This window comes from Castor canadensis, chromosome 12 (genome assembly GCF_047511655.1).
Source record: "Castor canadensis chromosome 12, mCasCan1.hap1v2, whole genome shotgun sequence".
Classification (NCBI taxonomy): Eukaryota; Metazoa; Chordata; class Mammalia; order Rodentia; family Castoridae; genus Castor; species Castor canadensis.
Window position 1 is genome coordinate 26,125,238 of NC_133397.1, and position 8,992 is coordinate 26,134,229.

Genomic DNA, 8,992 nt, shown 5'->3' on the forward strand with positions numbered 1-8,992 from the left:
AAAAACAGCATGGTACTGGCACAAAAACAGACATGAAGACCAGTGGAACAGAATAGAGGATCCAGATATGAAGCCACACAACTATAAGCAACTTATCTTTGACAAAGGAGCTAAAAATATACGATGGAGAAATAGCAGCCTCTTCAACAAAAACTGCTGGGAAAACTGGTTAGCAGTCTGCAAAAAACTGAAACTAGATCCATGTATATCACCCTATACCAAGATTAACTCAAAATGGATCAAGGATCTTAATATCAGACCCCAAACTCTTAAGTTGATACAAGAAAGAGTAGGAAATACTCTGGAGTTAGTAGGTATAGGTAAGAACTTTCTCAATGAAACCCCAGCAGCACAGCAACTAAGAGATAGCATAGATAAATGGGACCTCATAAAACTAAAAAGCTTCTGTTCATCAAAAGAAATGGTCTCTAAACTGAAGAGAACACCCACAGAGTGGGAGAAAATATTTGCCAACTATACATCAGACAAAGGACTGATAACCAGAATATACAGGGAACTTAAAAAACTAAATTCTCCCAAAACTAATGAACCAATAAAGAAATGGGCAAGTGAACTAAACAGAACTTTCTCAAAAGAAGAAATTCAAATGGCCAGAAAACACATGAAAAAATGCTCACCATCTCTAGCAATAAAGGAAATGCAAATTAAAACCACACTAAGATTCCACCTCACCCCTGTTAGAATAGCCATCATCAACAACACCACCAACAACAGGTGTTGGCGAGGATGAGGGGAAAAAGGAACCCTCTTACACTGTTGGTGGGAATGTAGACTAGTACAACCACTCTGGAAAAAAATTTGGAGGCAACTCAAAAAGCTAGACATCGATCTACCATTTGATCCAGCAATACCACTCTTGGGGATATACCCAAAGAGGCACCTGCACATCCATGTTTATTGCGGCACTATTCACAATAGCCAAGTTGTGGAAACAGCCAAGATGCCCCACCACTGACGAATGGATTAAGAAAATGTGGTATCTATACACAATGGAATTTTATGCAGCCATGAAGAAGAACAAAATGTTATCATTCGCTGGTAAATGGATGGAATTGGAGAACATCATTCTGAGTGAGGTTAGCCTGGCTCAAAAGACCAAAAATCGTATGTTCTCCCTCATATGTGGACATTAGATCAAGGGCAAACACAACAAGGGGATTGGACTATGAGCACATGATAAAAGCGAGAGCACACAAGGGAGGGGTGAGGATAGGTAAGACACCTAAAAAACTAGCTAGCATTTGTTGCCCTTAATGCAGAGAAACTAAAGCAGATACCTTAAAGCAACTGAGGCCAATAGGAAAAGGGGACCAGGAACTAGAGAAAAGGTTAGATTAAAAAGAATTAACCTAGAAGGTAACACCCATGCACAGGAAATCAATGTGAGTCAATGCCCTGTATAGCTATCCTTATCTCAACCAGCAAAAACCCTTGTTCCTTCCTATTATTGCTTATACTCTCTCTACAACAAAATTAGAAATAAGGGCAAAATAGTTTCTGCTGGGTATTGAGGGGGGGAGAGGGAGGGGGCGGAGTGGGTGGTAAGGGAGGGGGTGGGGGCAGGGGGGAGAAATGAACCAAGCCTTGTATGCACATATGAATAATAAAAGAAAAATGAAAAAAAAAAGGAAGACTTGGGAGGCTGGGCTGACCACATATAAAGGTAAAGTGCTGATAAGAGCTACTGTTTCAGATCGTTGCTTCCCAGGCAGGAACCAGGTGGGAGCATTCCAAAAGCTGAACTAGGCAGGGTTAGGTTTAGGATATTTTTCCTTTTCTTTTCCTTTTCTAAAGGCTCTTTGGAAGTTGAGGTCACATTTAAATAACCCATTTATTCTTAAGGGATTTCTTCTTCACTTGTCTTCTTAGTCTTTCATTGAAGTAAGACAAAGAGAAACAAAATAAATGAGGTAAAGACAGAGGGACCACACAGAGAAAGAGAGGCAGGGAGACCAAGACAGAGAGGGCTCAAGAGATAGAAAGGGAACCAGAACATACAGTGGGAGGGTGTGTGTGGTTAGGATGGTACAGAAGAGAGTAGAAGCATAAAAGACCAAGATACAGGGAAGGGCAAATCCACCAAAGGAAGGCATTCTCCTTTAATTCTAGCAGCCTTTGGTGCCTTAACTGTCCAAATGTCACTAAGCTTCTTTATCCCTCAGATGATAGTATTCAAGGCACAGTAGGAAAATAGAGATGCAGCCACAATGGCCCCTACCCCTAGCACTGCTTCTAGCTACAACATGGGGACAGGAAAAGGCAGAGGAGCCACCAGGTGGATTTCTGGCCAGATAGATAATACCTGGCCATTCTGAGCATCAGAGACAGTAGTGGCCACACAGGTGAGAAGGCAGAGTCTTGGGCTGGTAGTCTGGCCTTGGCTCTGCCAATGGCCCCTCCCACCTTTGGTGTGGGGATTGTGGGGGTGGGGAGAGAGTAAGCAGCACCAGCAGCCAAGCTCCTTGGCCAAGGGGCCATTCCCTTTTCTAGTCAGGAGTTCAAGGACACCTGTCAATGGTTCCATGGAGACCCCAAGCTAATCTTCTTCTGAGATTTTAATGAAAAAATTCTTCCATCCAAGCTGATAGAATGACACCTCTGGGGTGAATAACAGGGTGTGGACTAGTGGGAGAGCAAAAATCTTTCAAAAACAAAAGCTTTCTGTATTGAAAATGTCAAAGAGCAGCATTAGGGAGAATGGATCTAGAACACAAGTCTGCCTGTGTGTAAATATGAGTGTGTGTTCAAGTGAGTGAGTAAAGCAGAGCCAGGTGGCGGGGGTGGGTGGTTAAACCTCTGAGAAGTCCCATGTCCTTCCATTAATTTCCACCCCCAGCCCTTAGAACTTCAAGTGGAGTCAGAGCATTTGCAGGAGAGACTATGGTAAGAAGGAAGAATGGTAGAAAGATAGGAGCAGAAATGATTAACTGGCCTGTATGTGAGTCAGGCCTATGAGGAAGGACAGGCCTGGGAGCCTCTGCCTGAGAAGAGTTGGAGATGCTGTCAGGGCCCCTCCTACTTCCTGGGCCACCTTCCACAACAAAGGAGGCCATTAGGGAGCACTGTACCCATTTGGAAAAAGCTGCCTGTTGAGGGAGCAGATGGGGTTCTTGGACAGGTCAGAGGGAAACTACAGCAGTGGAAAAGGACAGCCCTGAGATGACTAATGTATCTGCCTGTCCACCAGAGTTCCAGGAACCAGCTTATTCAGAAGACTTCTGCCCCAAATTCTTTCCCCAGTCAATGCTACCTGAAAGTTTTCTAACTTTCCTTCCTGAATGGAAGCTGGGCTTTTGGAGATGGGCTTAATACTCTAGTTTTAGCTGCTTAGCCACCACTCCTGATGGGGCTTAGATTGGGGAAAAGGTGAAGGGTGACTGAGAGATCAGGATACATGTTCCTGTGGTTCAGGATCCTATAGCCTCTCCTACTTCAGGCCCTTGAGAACCCATTGGATCCAGATATGGTCATTGGCGTGTCACCCAGAGGCAGGTGTGAACTGCTGGAGACACTGCCCCTCAGCATCTCTGGTCTACAGATGTGAAAGGGTCTGTCTCGCTTCTTCTCTGAGTAGAGAGAAAGGTCCTGGTCAAGTCTAGTTCTCAGGCCTGGGAGGTGGGTGGGACCCCATGTCCTAAGAGAGCTGTGGGTTGCCTAAGGGACCCTTCTTTCAGAGTGAAAGCAAACAATGGTCTGGCCATTCTCCCTTTTAGAGGTCCTTTGGGGCATATTGGTGGAGTGAGGATGTTAACCCCAAAGTCCCAACTCTTTCTCACCCAAGTACTTAGAGGCAGCACATCACCAAGGACACAGTACGGTCATCCTTCAGTACCTAAGGGGGACTGGTTCCAAGACCCCTGGGAGATCAAAGTCCAAGGATGCTCAACACCCTTATATGGAATGACATAGCACTTATATCTAACCTACACACAATCCTTCAGCATACTTTAAATCATCTCTACAGTACTTACAATATCTAACACAGTATAAATTAATTGCAAATAGTTGCTATGCTTAATATTTAGGGAATAATGGCAAGAAAAAGTCTGTTCATGCACAAACATTATTTTCCAATAATTTGATCCACAATTGGTGGAATCAGCAGATACCAAACCCACAGGTATATATATGTATATGATGTATGTTATCAATGTACATATATTCATTAGTAACAAATATATTAATAGGATATATATTTATATCATGTATTATGTATTATAGTGCTCTTATCTCATGTACAACTCAGAGGAAGGGGTAGTGAGACAATCCTTCACTTCCTCCCCTTACACCATTTCTTTAAATAAAGTTGGTTCTGTTTATTAGCTCCACCTAATAAACAAACATATTTAAACAAACAAAGGCAAAGATATTATCTCTGAGTGGATGAGATGACCTATAACATCAACATGCTGCCTTTCACCATGAACATCCCAGATTACAGGAAGCTGAAAGGCTCTTAGGGACCCCATGTTCAACTACCTTCATTATTAAGACAAGACACTTCCTTATTTAGGCTTGGCTGCACTTTGCTGGTTGTTTAATGGGAGACTCAGCTTTGCAGATTGATGAACTGTACAGCCTCCTCTTGTATTGCAGAATTTTTTATTCAAAAGTATTGTGAAAAGCAAAAACAAAATAGTACATGGTAGAGTCTTTTGGGAATTCAGGGATCAAGATAAAAGAGACAGAACCCAGAGTCTTCATCGTCCAAATCAGTGTTCCCTACAGTGTTCAGTATGGGAGGGTATTGTGTAATCAGTTAGACTGATTTCTTTGCTCTGGCCTTCTCACAGCTTTTGTGTGCAAATCTGAATCATGACCCTCAGAAAAGAGAAAAGCAGGAGGCAACACAAGTCTAAATATCATAGAACTTGTATATTGAGGTGCTCTTGACAACAGCTCCCAGAAATTGTTTTCTATGCACCACGTATTAGGAAACACTGTTCAAGAGGAAGAGTTCCAAGGGCAGTAGAAAATCATCTTTCCTTTCTGGACTTTGCTCGGGTCTTTTGCATGGCCTTGGGTAGCATGCTTTACCATGTGCAGTTTTGGGAACTTTGGTATGTACTCCAGCAGACTTCCTTCAAACATTGGGGATGGAATGGACCAGCTCATCTGAGCCCCCTTCATGGTTAACTCATGTGAGAAAGAGATGACCCCTAGGAAACATTAGTACCTTACATAGTGTCCAGAAAATACTAATAATGATAACTTGATCTTTACTGGACATACTTTATTTGCAGCCTCAGTTTCTTCTATTCTCACCTATGTCTGGGACTCTTGGTCTCCTTTTCTCCCCAGCCTAGGAAGTGGCTTTGCTGAACACTTGTGGACTCAGATGAAGTGTGAAGCTTCAGGACCAGGATCTGGGTTTTCCAATGGCTGCCAAGTGGGCCAGATGACACAGCCAGGAGTGCCAGAGAATGTGTTCCTCTGAACACAAAGAGAGAGAGAATAGAGAGCCAGCAGATGCACTGCTTCACCACACTCTAATGGGTCATTCTATTCCAGAGCCATTCTGCTTTGGCCAAGTGGCTGGCTGTGTCTCTTTGTGAAGAGAGGTCAGTGTGCAGGCTTGAATGGATTCCCCTCCTTCTCTGCTTACTTCCCATTCCTCTCATTTTACTGCCCTGGGATGGCAGCTCCTGATAAGTTAGTACAGCAGCACTTACACTGCCTCAGCCTTTGTTTCACAGAGAACACAGGCCTACATGCTATCATGTACCAGATACTGCTAAGTACTTTACAGACTACCTCATTTAAACTTTTCAATCTTTGGAAGCAGATGCTGTGGCTTTCGCAGCTTAGTAATGAGGAAATGGGGACCCAGAGAGTTAAGCAACATGCCCAAAGTCACATAGCTAACACATAGGGTAGTATCAAGCACAATCCTCAGCACAGAATAGTTAGGTCATTCCTTTGCGTATTTCTTGATGGCACCTTTTCTTCTCAGGTGTTCTTCCAACTGGGCCACTGAATACAACCAAATAACCAGGGGGCAAACAAGGTAAAATAGAATGCTAGCTCTGTCATTTATGTCTGCTAGGGGCTTAACAGCAAGTCACTTTTTCCATCTACAAATTGGGACTAATGAGCTTGTACTACATATAACTCTTGTCTATTACACACTTGGCAGATTATTATATTCTCATCAGTCAAGACACTAATAAGTGAATCCTTTTATATCTATCACATACTCACTCCTCCCAAAAAGCAGTGAGATCAAACTGAGTACAAGGTGGGGCAAAAGAGGGCATGCCCACCAGAGACCCAGTTAATGTCTCTTATGACCTAGTGCAAACAGGGTGGACTGTGTAGCTCATGACCCACTGTAACTACAGAGGACAGTGTTTGTCCTCCTCCTAAGCTGGTTAGCTCGGTTCCAAGCAAAGCAGCCTGAAGGGTCTCCCTGAGAAGAGCATCATCTCAGAGAAGGCCCAGCTTTAGCAGTCACAGACACATGTGACTGTGATGCAGCTGTAGTGCTTGGGAACCATCCAAATCTCTGAGGTGGTAGCAATCTGATTTTTGTGATTAGCCCAGATTTTTAAAATTTTGCTTATGGAACTATTATACTAGATCATTAGAAAACAAAGAGCCTGGACCCCCTTCCTCCTTTTACCAAGCATGTATTAAACACTTAGTGTGTGTCAGAAACTATTTATTAGTGAAGACAGAGGCACAATTTCCACCATCAGGGTATCCCTTGCAGCCAACGAGGCCCTCAGGGTTGCACCTCTGAGTGAGCAGAAAGCAAAGGTCACTCGATGGAGAGATCCTCTTTCTAAACAAACTGGGAAAAATTGCAATATGCTCCTCTTTGAAAGGCAACTCATGTTTTGCCCTCATTCTTCTTAAAGCATCTTTCTCTCCTTGGGCCACTTGCATGGGAAATCCTAGTGTTCAGACCTATTGATCAACCCTCTGGGGATAGGACTCAGAATCTGCCTCATGGGGGATTCATATTCTCACTAATGTCTGGAGTACTCTCTTGGTCTGAAGCCCGTTAAGACAACTATTCATATCTTACCTGTGTTCTGCCCAAGTGTGGCTGATGGAGCTGCCTTGTTAGCAGTATTCTCACAGGAAACCAAGTTGGGATGGGCTCAGCCCCCACAGGCTCAGCAGCAGTTTTGATGGAGAGTGGCAGGGATCACTGGTCAGAGGAGAGAGCTGTCTCTGGAGAAACTGTGAGGCAATTGACACTGTCTGTAGCTGCCAACTTCTTGCCCTTGGGCTCTTCCTTATATGGGCATGCCAGGTGTGGCTGCTCTACCTTAGTTAATCAGTGACTCCAGTGTAGGTCCTGGCAGGAGAGAGAGAGAAAGAGAGAGAACACCACCCCAACCCCATCTCTGCTGGATCCCACCTCACTTCTGGAGGCCCCTAGCTACAGACTTGGTTGTGGTTTAAATTATCTTCAGATGTTTCCATTTCTTTGTTTTTATTCTCTTCTGGGAATTGGTTCCTTTACAAAACATTTCTAAGAGCATAGAAGAAGGAATGAGGAAGCAACCTTCCTTTACACCTCATTCTCATCCAAAGAAGCACAAGTGCCATTCCTGTCAGGAATGGTCATTGGAGGCAAGTCACATCACATGCTCTTTCTGCTTTGGAGCTAGCATCCCCCTTTTCCAAATAAATTGCAAGAAACATTAACCCCTGGGCATGGTGAGAACATGGATGGTCTCTGCTTAAATGGACTGGGGAAAAACAGTTGAGCATGTGAAACCCATGCTTCCTGATTCCAGAACCCTAACAATGAGGTCCATCCTAGGTTATAGGGATAAGGATAAAATTGGTAAAGCAGGAAAAAAGTGTGGAAATCACCTGAAACTGATATGGCAAGTCTATTCCCAAATGTGGAGGGGTGAGAAAAGATGGGATTTGGAACATGGAAGCACCTAGGAGACCAGGCTCAGACCACCCTGGAAGGCAGCACAGTGGTGAGTGGGGGCCACTGCTTGATTTGAAGTGGGTTTTGTTTGTTTTTTTAGGCAGGGTCTCACTATGTAGTCCAAGCTGGCCTTGAACTTGTGATCCTCCTGGTTAAGCCTGAGTGCTGGAATTACAGACACGAGCCACCATACCTATCTCAAAGTGGGCTTTAATCCCAACTCTAACAATTCTGCTTTTATGATCTGGGCAAGTCTCTTTCCCTCTGAGTCTTAATTTACTAATCTGTGAAATGAACTTATCATACTTGTCTTATCTGCCTCGGATGTGTTTATGAGGAACACCTGAGGACACTATTAGACTTTTTGCCATAAATACAGCAAGCAACACATACATTATTATATAGATATGGTTAATAAATAAACATACAAATGTTTGTGGTGCATGCTCAAAATAATATTACTAATAGGACATCCATCAAAAATGTTTGGAAGTTTTCCTTTCAGGAAAAATGGTAAGAAAATGCTTCAGGAAGCCCGACCCACGAGAACCTGTAGTAAGATGGTGCCTCAAGGCCAATAACGGCATTTCCCAGGACTGATGATGGTTTTGTCTTCTTTCATTTTATGAAACACTTTTCCCCTAAGAGCAGGAGCTGTTGTGCTTTCAGTGGTCTTTGAGAGGACTGAGTTCAAAAGGAAATGTCTCCCGATGGAGTATTTGGTGGCAGGAGACAAGTCCCTTTGGAGAACAGTTATGCTGTAAGAATGGCATAGTGAGGAAGACCTGTTTCACAAATCCAAGAGACTATTTTTTTTTGTTTCTTTGGCTATTCAATGTCCTCCTCCCCAGTCATTATGCACTCTTTAGAAGCCAGTGCTCAGTGATTTGTGTTTTCCAGAGAATTCTAGCCTGGTAATAAACTAGGTAACGGCTAACAGTAAATTCCAGGCAGGACTTCCTACTTTGAAGGAGTGTGACATGCTCCTGGCTTCACATCCTGCTCCAAGATGCAGCCCTTTGGTCTCTGCTTGGTACCTACTATGGTTACCCCTTCCACTGAGGCTCCATCTCC

General features: G+C 43.6%; 1 protein-coding gene across 1 annotated transcript in view; it reads right to left on the reverse strand.

Moving 5' to 3' along the window:
• Nucleotides 1-7,231, reverse strand: part of Capn13 (calpain 13) — an 84,094-nt gene extending 76,863 nt beyond the window's left edge. Inside the window, exon 1 of the mRNA XM_074049442.1 lies at nt 7,052-7,231. The gene's annotated coding sequence lies outside the window, so the exon portion shown is untranslated. The remainder of the gene's footprint in view (nt 1-7,051) is intronic.
• Nucleotides 7,232-8,992: the final 1,761 nt, after the last annotated feature.